The 13,781-nt window shown below is 52.2% G+C and overlaps 1 long non-coding RNA gene across 1 annotated transcript; it reads right to left on the bottom strand.

Moving 5' to 3' along the window:
• Nucleotides 1–729: 729 nt before the first annotated feature.
• On the bottom strand, nucleotides 730–12,819 carry LOC309582904. The gene is made up of 3 exons (XR_014227134.1): nucleotides 12,754–12,819; nucleotides 9,178–9,426; nucleotides 730–8,552 (listed from the first exon to the last, which is right to left on the bottom strand). It is a non-coding gene; the product is annotated as an uncharacterized lncRNA (long non-coding RNA).
• Nucleotides 12,820–13,781: the final 962 nt, after the last annotated feature.

Genomic DNA, 13,781 nt, shown 5'->3' with positions numbered 1-13,781 from the left:
GAGATAAGAATTAGGAGAAATGCAAAGCAGGCCCCAAACTTGAAAGAATATAAAGAAATTTATTAACAGACCTAAAAGAAGGGAAAAAAAGTTATACCACCTTCAGAACTCTCCTCCTCCCCCCACCTTCCTCCCTTCTCCCACTGACAATGTAAAAAGACAACCCTTAAGATGTTCAGTCTGTTTACCATTTCCATAAAAACCTTGTTCAGTCCATTAGAAACAGAAGTCTCTTCTTTCTCGTGCTATGAAAACAGTATCACAACGAGAGAGCCGCCCACTTCCAAATATTGTTCAGTCCATTTAGGAAGAGGAGTCTCTCTGCCTGCGTGTGAGTCCTTTCCCCCGACTTGCAGCTTTTCCCACAACTGCTTTCGAGGGTCCACTCTTGAAGTTTTTTGGGGTACAATTTTAAGGTTGAGCCGTTCAGAAACAAAAAACAGAGGCCCTTCTCCTTCCCTGGGAGCAAAGGGTCTTCCTCATCTTCATCATTAGGACTATCTCTGGGAGCATCTCTAGGAACTGAGGTTTTCTCCTTTCCCGTTTGGAGCCAAAGTCCTCATCTGGTCCATCTCTCCCTGTCCAAACTTCTCATGAAATTACAGCTGCGTCAGCATCTGCCTATCTCAGCACAGGTGCTTTTGCTTACGAGTTGAACACTCCACCCCCCATATCTTCATGAAATTACAACAGGATACTCTGATATATCATAGCTTCACAACAGACTTTCAGCTTTAAGCATCTCCTCTCTCTCTTCCCTCAGGTTTTCAGCTCTTCACAGCAGTAAAAGGGTTAATCTCACCTCGGCCTTGCAGCTTTGCAGCTGGAATGTTGAATTTTTCTTATCGCAGTGGAGAGGGGGGAGAGCCGAGCCACTCCGGCTGCCCACGGCAAGGCAGTGGGGGGGGTTCCATGGCTGGAACAGGTCCATCGGCTCCAGGATGGCCGTGGCCCGGCCCAGCCTGGCCCAAGCAGGGCCTGGCCGGGCCCGCTGGCCCCCACACAAGGCCTGCAGCCACCTGTGCCAGCGCCGGAAACGAGAGAGAGCTTGGAGGGGGGAGTTTGCCTATTCTTAAATGTGGATCACAGAGGTGGTCACAACTTTAAGTGGCTCAGAGAATTGTCCATATTCAAACTGGCCAGCTGATAGGTTCTGTCAGGTCCCAGAGGAAGCTGTAAGCACCCCTTAGCAAGGACATCCCTTTCGGGACTATGCTTGCTAACCTATGACAGGTGCCCTGGTGCCGCAGCCAAACTGGGAGTGTCGGAAGTATCCTTTCTCCTCCTTTTGAGACGCTCCTTGCTTTTCCCTCTTACTTGTGTTAGAAGAGGGCTTGGCTGCTAGTGGGCGCAGGCCTGCGGCATATACAGCTGAAACGGAATCGTGGGCAGCATCTCCCCGCTCCTTCTGCAAACTGAGCCCTGCACAGCTGGGGTGTTGAGTGGCATCACTCTGTGAGGGTCGGGAAGCTCAAGTGCCAGTGAGCCTCTGGGCAGTATCATGTGCATGGGAATTTCTGGGAACAGCATTGCCAGGTTCCCCAGGCAGGGAGCTTGAGAGATGTGCAATGTAGTGTTTGAGACTAAGAGAAATCCATTGTCACAGATATTTGTTCTTTCAGAACTGAGACCGTGCTGTGTGCACTGCATTTCCTGTCATCTCTCTGCAGAGCAACGGAGGAGCCGGCCGCAGAACTGCCAAGCAGCCAAGGAAAGGCTGAAATGCCCAAGCGCAAAGTAAGTTAGGAGGATGCTGGGCTTGGATGAGACAATATGTAAAGGTCTGAGGTATAGCTGGCTCTCCCCACTGGCCAGTGTCTGCCTTCTCTGGCCTGCGTACAAAGAACCAGCTCCTGCCAGGGCCTCGCTGTCTGGGCTCTGCCCCCACAGCACCCTGGCACTGGTCTATGGTTACTGGCAGCAGGAGCAGAGGGATGGTTTGAGTGCTGGCATTTCCCAGTGGCTGATGGTGTCTCTTCTGCTATTTTATGAGTCTCTGTGAAACTTTCTCATCTCAGCTCCTGGCTCTGGCAGAACAAGCCTTGCTGCTAAAAACTCAGATTCAGAACCAGGTCTCAAGGAAAGGGTGATTGGAGTCTCACCACTGGTTTTTAATGGCAGCTTCCAGTGGCCTTTGGAATATGTTCGTATCAGGAAGGGGTGTTTTCAGTGCATCTGGCAGGAAAATAGGAAGAGAAGAAGCAGGATCAAAGAGCAAACCAGTTCCTGTCACCAGGCTCTGGGAAACGCCACTAATGTAATAGAAATGAGAGAAGATTCACGACCTTTCTTTTTGGCATAGGGCAGCACTTGGGCAGAACAGAAGATGATCCCCTCACTCTCTAGGCTCTTTCTTATGGAAAAGTACTTGTGCAGGCATTCATCTTCCCAGAGGGCTGAGCTGCTACCCTGGAGCACAGGGATGGGAGAACTCCCCAGCTGGCTGCTGTCAGAGGGCTCCAGTTCTGTGAGGAGGAGAGGACAGGACTGTGGGAGCTGACAGTGGCCTGCTGTCCCACCTTCCTGCTTAGCTGCCAGTGCCTGGACAGCTGCAAGGCTTGTGGATCAGCTACACTGCAGTGAACCCCGCTCAGGACTCTCTGAGGCACCACTATGACCTGCAGCGTGGCAGCGGCGTGACCCCATCTGTCTGTGACACACAGGGCAATTTGGGAGCCTCCAAACCCCCTACCTGGCAGGCAGACAGTTGCCTGCAGGAATCATTTTGGTTAGCTTTGTTGTCCATGGAAGTTTGGTGACAACCTTGGATGTTAATGGTTTGTGTTGCTTTTCTGTTGCCACACAAAAGAAAAAGAATTCGTAGTATGGGCTAGTATTCCTTGACAGGTTTTTGATTTCTGAAAACTACTCCTAAGCTCCTGTGTCTGAGACAACCAGCAGTGGGTTAGATATTTAACTCTTTCTGCTTTTCTTATGGCTGATAAATAACCTGATAATTTGTTTGACTTTTACAGACACTTTTTAAAGAACTGGACTCATCACCTGAATCCACCCTTCGAGCCAGTTTCTAAACTCAAGCATGTAAGTAGGAAGCTTTTGGGTCTCTCATGCTTTAAGTGAGTCTGGGCAGAACAGGGTCCCCTCTCACGAATGAGTGTTTCATGGTTGCTTAAAGAATCACTGGCAAAGGTATCAGCAAAAGCAGGTGTAATATAAAAGTGAAAGCACGACAACGTTCATTGTCAAGGTTCACTCTACTAACTGGATGGTTAAAGCACATAGAGAAAAAGCAAGCTAAAATCTAAAATCAATCAATCTAAAACCAAAACCCACTCAAAAATTACCTACGTGGAGACTGGGGGAGTGAGGCAGGGTAAGGATAGAAAGGAATAAGGAAGGTCCATTGAGTCACAAGATTCAGAGCGGACAGTCTTGCTAATCTGAGCACTGGACTTGACCAACAGTTTAGGCCTGAAGGTTTTAACAGCACTTAACAGTATTTATTGAATAGGTTAAATTAAACAATTTAACAAAGGATTCATATAGAATTTACTGTAGCACAACAGTAACTTGCTTACAGGCCTGACTTAAACATCTAAAGTACTTAAGAACCAAGGAAAGCCACATTCATGGAACATTTGCTGTAGCATACTTACACACGTATAGACCTAAAGAGTTTCTACAAGGTAAATACCTGTGAAAAAACTTCCCCTCAAATTCAGTGAAGGACTCATGTTGATGCCTTTGTATCTTCTCAACAGGCAAAGGGTTGAGCCTTGGGGAGAGGGGGCATCAGCCCAGGCTCTGTTGACATCATTTGCTGTTCCTCCAAGTACAGCAAACGTGAGAGTTTGCTGGCTCTGAGATGTCCCGCTCAGAGGGAGATGCTGGTCACAGCCCACAGCAGTCCAAGAGAGCTCAAAGGGTCTCACTCAGGATTGCTACTTACAGGGTTGTTGCAGAATTATTGAGGGATCAGGGGCATGGATCATTGATAGAATTATTGGGATCAATAAAAGGACTGTACAAGCAAAAACTCTGCATGAGAAAAAGGCCTGTGTGAGAAAAAGGCCTGGGAAACAGAGGGAGTTTTGAAGATGTACAGCTGTGTGGATAAGACCTGGAGAGGGGGAGGTGAACTCTGAATTCTTTTAATCATAACATAACTGTAGAAGCTTGCCAATGTAAGTCCAATTATGTAGAAGTAGAAATGTGCTTTGATAAGTTTTAAGCCACTTAAGAGTTACCAAGCTGGTATACTATAGAAGTGCCTCTGGATTGCTAATGAACAGAGCTTGCTCTTATCAACCACATTGGTTTGGGACTGCAATTTCTCCCCCCGCTGGAGCCGCTGGGCCATTTTTTTCTTTTCCAACATTTGGCGCCCGAACTCAGAACTCGAACTCGGACTGGCACTTCGTTCTTCTCGACCCGGCGGGAGCCAACTGCGGTGCTGGAGCAGCGCCAGCGGGCGTAAGGATCAGCGGCTCGCCTGATCCCAGTCTGGACTGACCTGACATCGGGGTCCGCCGTTTGGCTGACAAGGGCTAAACCTGAAGGCTGCACGACCCTGACAGCAGGGACAGTGCGGTGAGACGCGGTTTTGCGGGTAGACGCAGTTTGCGGTGAGACGCAGTTATGGAAAAAGAGGTGGCCCTTGGTTTATGCTTTTTAGAAAAGCGGGGACTTAAAGAAGTGCACTTTATAAGGAACTAGCTGATCCAAGATCGTTTAAAAAGAAAGCTAAAGAAACAAAAGCTCTCAAATTCACCTGGAGAGCAGTAACTGGCACTCTCGCAGAAATAAAAACAGAACAGACAGTGGCTGCAGCTGCCATAGAGACTTTAGAGAGTGGCAGTGCCGGCTGTAGCAGCTCCAGGAAAGAAACAGACGCAGGTCTTACGGAGCGGCGGGCAGAGACCGGAGCCGAGTCCGGGGTAGCACGGTCCTTCGGGCTGGCCGTGAGAAAACCGATTAAAAACACAGCAGCACCCGTCCGCTCACTGCAGGAGCTGCTAAACTCGGCAGAGCCGGATGTTATCTCTCCTACGGCCGAGGGAGAAATGGCTGCGAACGCGGAAGCTGAGACACCCGACCCAGGGAGCGGGGCACAGGCGGGCCAAGCAGACACAGGCAGCCCTGCTGTCCGACCGAAAGCGGCAGAGCAACCCCGAGGTCCTAAAGCCCCTCCAAAAGCGGCAGAGAGTAGCCCCCCCCCGCCAAACAATGGGACGTCCAGCAGCAGTGCGGTTTCTGCGGTTTCATCTCCTGCAAAGCCAAAGCCGGCCAGGGTGGCCCGGAAGCAGCCCCAAAAGAAGGAGAAGTACCAACAAATAATGCAAAAAGTAATCAAAAAGCTTGCTGACTTATCTACACAAGGCATTTTGCAGTCTATCTTTACAGCAGATGTCCTGTGTTCAAAGGACTGCACCAGCATCGCACAGTTGTTATTAACCCCTTCACAGTTCCTGCTCTGGGAACAAACATGGACTGACTGCAATGCTGCAGAATGTCCTGCGACAACAGGGACAAGTCATCGCTGCATCACTGACCAGAGCTGTGCCCAGCAAAGTGGTGCCATGCTACAGACCCCGAAACGAGAAGGCACAGTCAGCATCAGCTCCTGAGAAAAGTGATGCCACTACTTCAACAGCTGGGACTCTGAGACCTGTCCTGAGGAGCCTTGAGAGAGGCTGCAGACGTGGCTGAGTGAAGGAACTGAGGACTTGCCAGATCCACCACTCTCTGTAGCAAGAGAAATAGTGAGACTCTGGGGCAAATGTAACAGCTGCCCTGGGTGGTTGCTAGTGACCTGTGGTGGGTGTTGGGGAACCCTTTCCAAAGACAAAACTAAGAAGAAGAATTGCATAAATTTTTGGGTATATTACATAAATTTTTGGGTATAGCACCAGACACAGAAGTAAAGTGAAAAATTGTTTTTTGACTGTCTTGAGACAAGAGCATTAGCAGGCATTTTCAATCAGCTGTCTGCCCATTTAGATCAAGTAAAAGCAGTTAATTTAGTTAGCATTTATGTTTTTACCTGGAACTTTAGCAGCCAGGGCTCACGCTATTTTGCATAAACTTGCTTGCTGGGAGAGGGATAAGTTTAATATAGCCTTGCAAATGCTTAATGAGTTAAGTGTGAATGTTATTAGTGTTAGACATATAATATTATAAAATTAAGTAGCCATTGATTTTCTATTAGCTCACAGCCACGGCTGTGAAAAGTTCCAAGGTATGTGCTGTATAAATCATTCTAACCACTTTTTCCTACTTCACAAGCAGATAAGTGAGTTACATCAATTAACTACACAATTACAGAAAAAAGAAGATGGTCTCAGCTTAGAGGGATGGTTAAAGTTATTAGGATTAAAAATCATGGCTAGTTTTATTTGTGTAGCATTTGATTACTGTAGGACTAGTAATATTATTAATAATGGTGTGTTCACCTTGCCTTCCAATGCTTGCAAAAGATAATATACAAAGTCACTACATCTTTAGCCAATCAAGTATAGCTTGTCCAAAAGAAAAAGAGGGAATTTGTTGCAGAATTATTGAGGGATCAGGGGCATGGATCATTGATAGAATTATTGGGATCAATAAAAGGACTGTACAAGCAAAAACTCTGCATGAGAAAAAGGCCTGTGTGAGAAAAAGGCCTGGGAAACAAAGAGGGAGTTTTGAAGATGTACAGCTGTGTGGATAAGATCTGGAGAGGGGGAGGTGAACTCTGAATTCTTTTAATTATAACATAACTGTAGAAGCTTGCCAATGTAAGTCCAATTATGTAGAAGTAGAAATGTGCTTTGATAAGTTTTAAGCCACTTAAGAGTTACCAAGCTGGTATACTATAGAAGTGCCTCTGGATTGCTAATGAACAGAGCTTGCTCTTATCAACCACATTGGTTAGGGACTGCAATTTCTCCCCCCGCCGGAGCCACCAGGCCATTTTTCCCTTTCCAACACAGTGTCACAAGAGAATGTACTCTAGTCATAATAATTTTTCATCCTGGCTGCAATTCAGATCTGTAACTTGCTTTGAAAACCACATCCCCAAGTCAGGGTTGTGAGTTCCTGACTCCAAATGGGGGCATACAACAGACAGCTAAGTAGCTGGCAGTGAGTCAACTAATTATTTTTCAAAGGAGTTTAGCTTAGTTAGGAGTTTCAGTTTGGAAGACTGGTCCTTTGCCCATGTCCTGGTGGGTGTTGTGTTACTGGTCTGTTGACAGCTGCTTTGTCATGACTGTCCCCTGGGCTGCTTTGTCATGACTGTCCCCTGGGCCAGCTGTCAGGGTCTGACCAAGCTGCGGTCTCCTTGGAGCTGAGGGCTGCTTTGTCTTTCCAGATTGAGAGGAACCAGGAGGATGTTCTTGGGAACGTGATGGAGGGTGCTCAAGGGCATGGCAAGCTTGGAGCAAAATCCACACAGCACTCTGGCCACACTGCTCAGCAGAAGCCTTCAAATACATCCCAGAGAGCAGCAGGGGTGTGTCCAGTGCAGCCGGGGAACAATGGGAAGCTTCCTGCTTCTGCACAGACCAGAGACAGGCTCCCACCTTCAAGCTCAGGTCACCTAAATCCAGAAAGGAACCCGAAGTCTGCACAGGATACTGTCACTGCAGCAGCACCTCAGGTGGGAAGTGACCACCCCTCTCCTGGAGCACCTCACTCCCTGAATGAGGGGCTGCAGGACAGGCTAGTCTGCCACAAGGAAAACCTCGGCCCACGAGCCTCCACACCCCCGGTGCTGATCAGAGCTTTACAATCTGATGGAAACGGTCTCGGGAAGAAGAGAGTCTTGGCCCACAGGCAAAGCTCAGCCGTAACGTCAAGGCCTGTTCTGGGTCCAAAAGACAGAATTAGTAACCGCCAGCCTAAGGAAGAGCCAGTTCTGGATAAATTCAGGAAAACCCTGCCAGAGTCAAAGAGTGTGTCTCAAAATACAAGTACCAGAACTCGGCCGTTGCAGCCCTCTCGGTTCCTTCCTGCTTCTGATAATTTGCTACATAAAAACCCAGGGAAAAACCAGGGAACAACTACTACAGTGAGGCAACCTGTAGGAAAGCCACCTGGCACAGCTCCAGGGGGAAGTCTCAAGCACCACAGCCAACCTTCCCCAGTGAGAAGATTTCCCACCAAGCCTCCCACCATGGGCAAGCCCGAGGGGACCACAATCCTGAAATCCAGCCTGAACCCAGGTGTCACTTTGCCAAGGCCCATGGTTAAAGAGGGGATGGACAGGAAGGACATGAAGGTGGTGCCTCCTGGACACACAGCAGCATCCCAAGGGACAGGCCACCCAAACCAGTCTCACAGCATACACAACTCCAAAACTCCTGTACTTGAGGATGACTTGAGAAGTAGGAGAGATGAGCTTCAACCAGAGCTACCGAAGGCAGGTGGTATGCAGGCTAGGCGCATTCCAAGGATCCCATCAGCTGCAGATCGTAAGTAAGTGGCAGCTCTGGCCACCTGGGTCCTTGCCTCCAGGAAACAGCAGAGTTTAAAAGGTTTGACTGGGTGAGCCTGCTGAAAACGGAGTCCAAAGTCTTTTATCAGCAAAAGCATTTTGGGAGGTTGATGCCCTGAAAAAGAAAGCGTTGGGGATAATGTTGGGTGTCACCCTGGGTTCCTCTCCCACCGATTCAGTAAGTGGAAGGAGAGTGTGTGGCCACTCTCCTGTTTTAGCCTCAAGGCTTACACTTGAGAGTGTTTTCCTTTCCCAGTCTAGAGCTCAGATGTGTTTCTGACATAGATATACTGATTGTTTTTGAGCAGCTGAAGTTGGCTAAAGGGAGATTCCAAGGAAAAAACAGCCACAATGTGGAGAATACCCTCCTTGGCCCTCTTCCCCATCCTCCACTCCAGAATAAACCCTCTTGATAAGCCACCAGAGATGGAAAAAATACAGTATTGGGAGCTTGCTACAGGTGGATTCCCAGAAGCCATTCCTTGTATCCGCTTGTGATCCAGGATGCTGCCCGTGTCCCAAGCCCACGGCGTTCCCTCTTGAACAGAAAAAGCTCCTCTTGGCTCTTGCTCAAGGAATCACTGCTGTTTCTTTTGGGCAAAGTGAGGCAGAAGGACCGTCCACAAACGTCTGGCCCCTACAGATGAATTCACTCCTCCTCAAGAGCTGGCACTTACCTGCACCCACTGCTCAGACACACAGAGAAGTGAAGGTGACGTCCTGGCAAGGTTGATCCTTACCTTATGTACACTTTTGGGATTTTCCAGCCAAGCATAATACATTTCCTCCACATAGTTAGAACTAGTCCCACTCAGAAACGGTTCAGCAGCCACCGGTGCACTGTAGCACCTGAGCTGTTGGAACGTCCTAGGTGCTGCTGGTCTGTGCTGGGAAATTGTCTTTACAGTCTGTGAGGCCGTCAACGGCCTCAGCTTTGCCGCACAAGTCCTTAAGTTAAGCATTTTTGTCCTGTTGCCTCACACAAGTTCCTGTTGAGAGAGAACAGAAAAGTGGGTTACGAATAACTGCAGGAGAGCACTGAACAGAGACCACCCCCTCCCCTGAGCACGGAGAACTGAGCTTAGGATCAGTTTCTAATTTGGATTCATCCATCCACCCTGTCTCACAGCCAGGTCCCTCACGGCTTGGAAATGCAGTTTACGCTCAGTACACTTGGCATGGCCAGGTCTGCCTCTCCCATCCCTGGCAGCGTGGCATCATCATCTCCCCTGTCATGACAGTGCGAAGCAAATTTGCTTGCTGGGTACCCAACACTGGCTTCGAAGGAGCCGCTGCACACCAAAGCCACCCACATCTCTTAATTTCAGCTTCTTCCATCGCTCTGCCTCCCAGGTAGGTCTGGGCTTCAATTTCTGTGACCACTCTGCTTGGCCGAGGTTTTCTTCTTCTTGGTTTGTTGTGACGTGCACCAGGATAAGGCTGGGAACAAACCATTTACAGGGGAAAGTGCTTGCAAAGTAGGGGTATAGTACTGCAAAGCACTTGAGAAGTGGACTCCAGGACAGACTGCTTCTCCTCAAAAGCCCACACCCAAGAATGTCAATGCAGATGAAAGACCCAGAGAGGGACTCTCCCCTGCTCAGAGAACCCAGAAAAGTAACCCAGAGCCGGCGTGGGACCTTTGAGAGCTCCCAACTTGCAGCTTTCAGTAGGGCATGTACCGGGAGGCCTGGGGTTAGCCAGGGGGTTGGCCACAGGGTCAGCCATGGGGTTTACACACATCCAACCAACCAGCGCAGCCCAAGGAAAGCACTGGAGCAGGATCATCCCGAAGGAAGTGCAGGCACTTGGAGCTGCTCTTCTTGGAGCTGCTCTTCTTGGAGCTGCCCTTTCCACCCAGCTTCTCCCGCAAGAGGCAGGGCCCAAGGCTAGAGGTGACCCAGCTGGCTGGTTTCCATATTCCAGAAGAGTTTAACGAGCAGCAGCCCAATGTCAAAGCACTTATCATGCGTTCGCCAGATTAAAAAGAAATTTCACAAGGGACTAGAGAAAACAACACACCTCCATGGCCAGCGTTTTGCCAGCCAGCCTTCCAGGTTTGTCTTGCTGAATCTAGTTCAGACACTGATCTCTTCTCAGTAACAGGACCCGAGGGTTGTGTCAGGGGAGCTTTAGGTTAGGTATTAGAAAAAGGTTCTTCACCCAGAGGGTGTTTGGGCACTGGAACAGACTCCCCAGGGAAGTGCTCAAAGCACCGAGCCTGGCAAGACTTCAAGCAGCATTTAGACAACGCTCTCAGGCACAGGGTGTGACTCTTGGGGATGGTCCTGTGCAGGGCCAGGAGTTGGACTTGATGATCCTTGTGGGTTCCTTCCAGCTGAGCATATTCTGCAATTCTGTAGTTCTGTCTGCCTGGCATGACAGCGCCTACACTTCCCATCACAAACCATAAGGTTTTGGTTCAAACAGCCTGAGGAAGACCCAGAGTCACCTGAATTCAGCCAAAGTGTTTGACAGATTTACCCATAGGAAAAAGGGAACCACTTGTCCTTTCCACCCTGCCCACAATCACACCTGGCAAGAAAGGTGCAGGACCACAAGTGCCACAGCACTGGGGATTCACCCTCTTCAGATCTGCACAGCATAACACACACAGGTATTTATCTGAAAGGCTGAGAAAGTCAGGGATGTTCAGTCTAGAGAAGAGAAGGCTCCAGGGAGACCTTAGAGACTCTCCCAATCCCTAAAGGGGCTCCAAGAGAGCTGAGGAGGGACTTTAGACAAGGGCCTGGAACGACAGAACAAGGGGGGTTGGCTTCCCACTGCCAGAGGGCAGGGTTAGATGGGATACTGGGAGGAAATTCTTCCCTGCAAGGGTGCTAAGGCACTAGCACAGGTTGCCCAGAGAAGCTGTGGCTGTCCCATCCCTGGAAGTTCAAGACCACGTTGGATGGGGCTTGGAGCAACCTGGGATAGTGGAAGGTGTCCCTGCCCACGGTGGGTGGGGGGGGGAGAGGTGCAACTGGACGATCTTTCAGGTCCCTTCCTACTCAAAGCATTCCACAATTCTGTGGCATTTCAGAGAGTCAACTGAATCAGGTGCCAGAGCACAGGCATGCATATGGCAGGGAAAAAGCTTTAGGACAGAAGCAGCATCAACATCTCCAGTTTCATGTCCAGTTTCGGTGTTGTCACTCAGCAGCATCCAGCGACCTCTCAGGAAAACAGTGAGGTTAATGCCGGAGGTTGACCCAAAGCAAGCAGAACTAGCTTTGAGGATCCTCTTTGAGGATCTCTTGCAGGAACGGTTGGCTAGGAGCCTGGACAGAGACAAGACAAGCTTGGAGCTGGGATAATTGCAAGTAGGATCAAAATACAGAACCAGAAGCAAAGACGTAGTAAACCGAGCCTGAGATAAGGGATATCAGGGTCAAATAGGAATGCAAAGGTCACACTGGGAGTGATGACTGAGGAAAGTGCAGAGGGGCAGCCAGCCACAGCCCAAACCTCACCAAAAGGTCAAACCTCAGGAATACCCACAACAGATGACGGCCCAGAGCTCACCAATAAGCAGATTAAAGTGCTAAATGTGACCCACCCGCAATCGGGATGGGGACGTCAGCCTAGATGGCGGGTACTTGGGAACGACTTGGAATTTAGGAACGCGTCCTAGGTTAAAAACAGCATAAACTCCACTTTCCAGGAAGCAGCGGGGCCACAGCCACCGGCTGCAGCCACAGCCGATCCAGCACCGGGCACCTCCGGGCCCGCGGCGGGCGAGGGCCTCACGGCGGGCGGGGTCCGGGGCAGACCCTCTGTGGCCGCTACACCGCCGACCCCGGCCCACCAGAGCCCACCAGACATCGCCAGGGAGCGCCGCGGGCTCGGACGGCATCCTCCGACCGGGCAAACGGAACGAAGCGGCCCTGCCGAGAGGGCGCGGGGGGGACCCGTGAGGCGCGAGGCGGCCCCGCGTGCCGGCGGGCGCGGGAAGGGGCAGCGGGACCCCCGCCCCGCCCCCGAGAGCGCGCCAGGACCGCCCCCGCCCCGCGCCCCCCAATCACCGCCCGCCGCCGCCGCCCGCACTCGGCGCTCCGCGCCGTCTATAGGAGCGGAGCCAACGGCTGGGCTCTGCCATTGGCCGCACGGCTGTCCGTCTCGCCACAGCCCCGCCCCCCGGCTCCCCTCCTCCCAGGCGCCCGGGCGGCGCCAAGGACACCGGGGCGCGACCGCGGGCCCCCGGCCCAGCGCGGCCCCCGGCGCGACCCCCGCCCCGCCCCGGCCCCGGCCCCCGCTCCCGGCCCTCCGGCCCGGCTGGGTCCGGCCCCACCGTCCGGCCCTGCCGTGGAACCCACCGGCACGTCCGCACAGCCCGCTCGTGGCCCCGGCTCTGACAGCGGCCCCGCTCTCTGGCCCCGCCCCGCCCCGCCCTTGCGTCACTACGCCGCGGCGCCCCGCCCCTTTTGCCCCGCCCTTCCATCCCGGCCCAGGGCGGCTGCGCCGTCGGGCGGGGAGCGCCGGGCCGGGCCGGGCCGGGGCGGGCCGGGGCAAGGTCCTGGCGGGGCCTGGGATCCCGTGTGGGGTCTGGGGACCCCCGGAATGGCCAGAGAGTTCTCACCGTGGCCTGGAGACCCTTGGTATGGCCTGGCAACACGCACCGTGGTCCATGGCCCACAACCCTCGTCATGGCTTGGTGACCCTCACCGTGGCTTCAGGACCCCAACCGTGGCCTGGGGACCTCTGCCACGGCCTGGGGACTTCCACTGTGTCGTGGAGGACCCCTTGCCCTGGGGGACCTCAGGCCTTTGGGGACATCCCAGGAAGTGTGACAGCCAGCGGATGCTCAGCAGGGCACAGGAAGTGCTCCGGGAGCTCTGGGTTTCTGGCAATTTCCTGACACTGAGTCATGGTGGTGCCAGTCTCGGCCCCAGGAGTTGTGCAGGGCTGGACGGCACTTTCAGGAAGTGAAACAGGTGCCAGGAAAGCACCCCAACAGCCCAAGTCCACGCAAGCCCGGCCACGCACATCCCCGGCCCTCCCCAGCATGGTGCAATCTCCGGCACACTGGATGGACACGAGGATGAGGGGTGTCCCTGAAGGCCATGGCCCTGGAGGCCATGTCCCCAGGGTGGCATGCGTGGGCACAAGAAACCGAGGGGACAGGAGGGTCCTGCACCCACTGGTGCTGGAGCAGTGGGGACAAGAGGGGTGACAGAGGGCACACAGCTGGCCATGGCACCAGGGGTCTGGGCAGTGCAGAAGGAAGCTGTGGGGAAGCTTTGGCTCTGCCCCACACCCCAGCTCCGGATCATTCACTGCTCTGCCCCACACTCTGGTCCTGGAGCATCCCCTGCTCTGCTCCATGCTCTGCCTCCCCACTGCA

Source organism: Coloeus monedula, assembly GCF_965178545.1.
Source record: "Coloeus monedula genome assembly, chromosome: 28".
Lineage (NCBI taxonomy): Eukaryota > Metazoa > Chordata > Aves > Passeriformes > Corvidae > Coloeus > Coloeus monedula.
The sequence above is the reverse complement of the archived record's forward strand: the minus strand, read 5'-3'. Positions and strand labels throughout refer to the sequence as shown.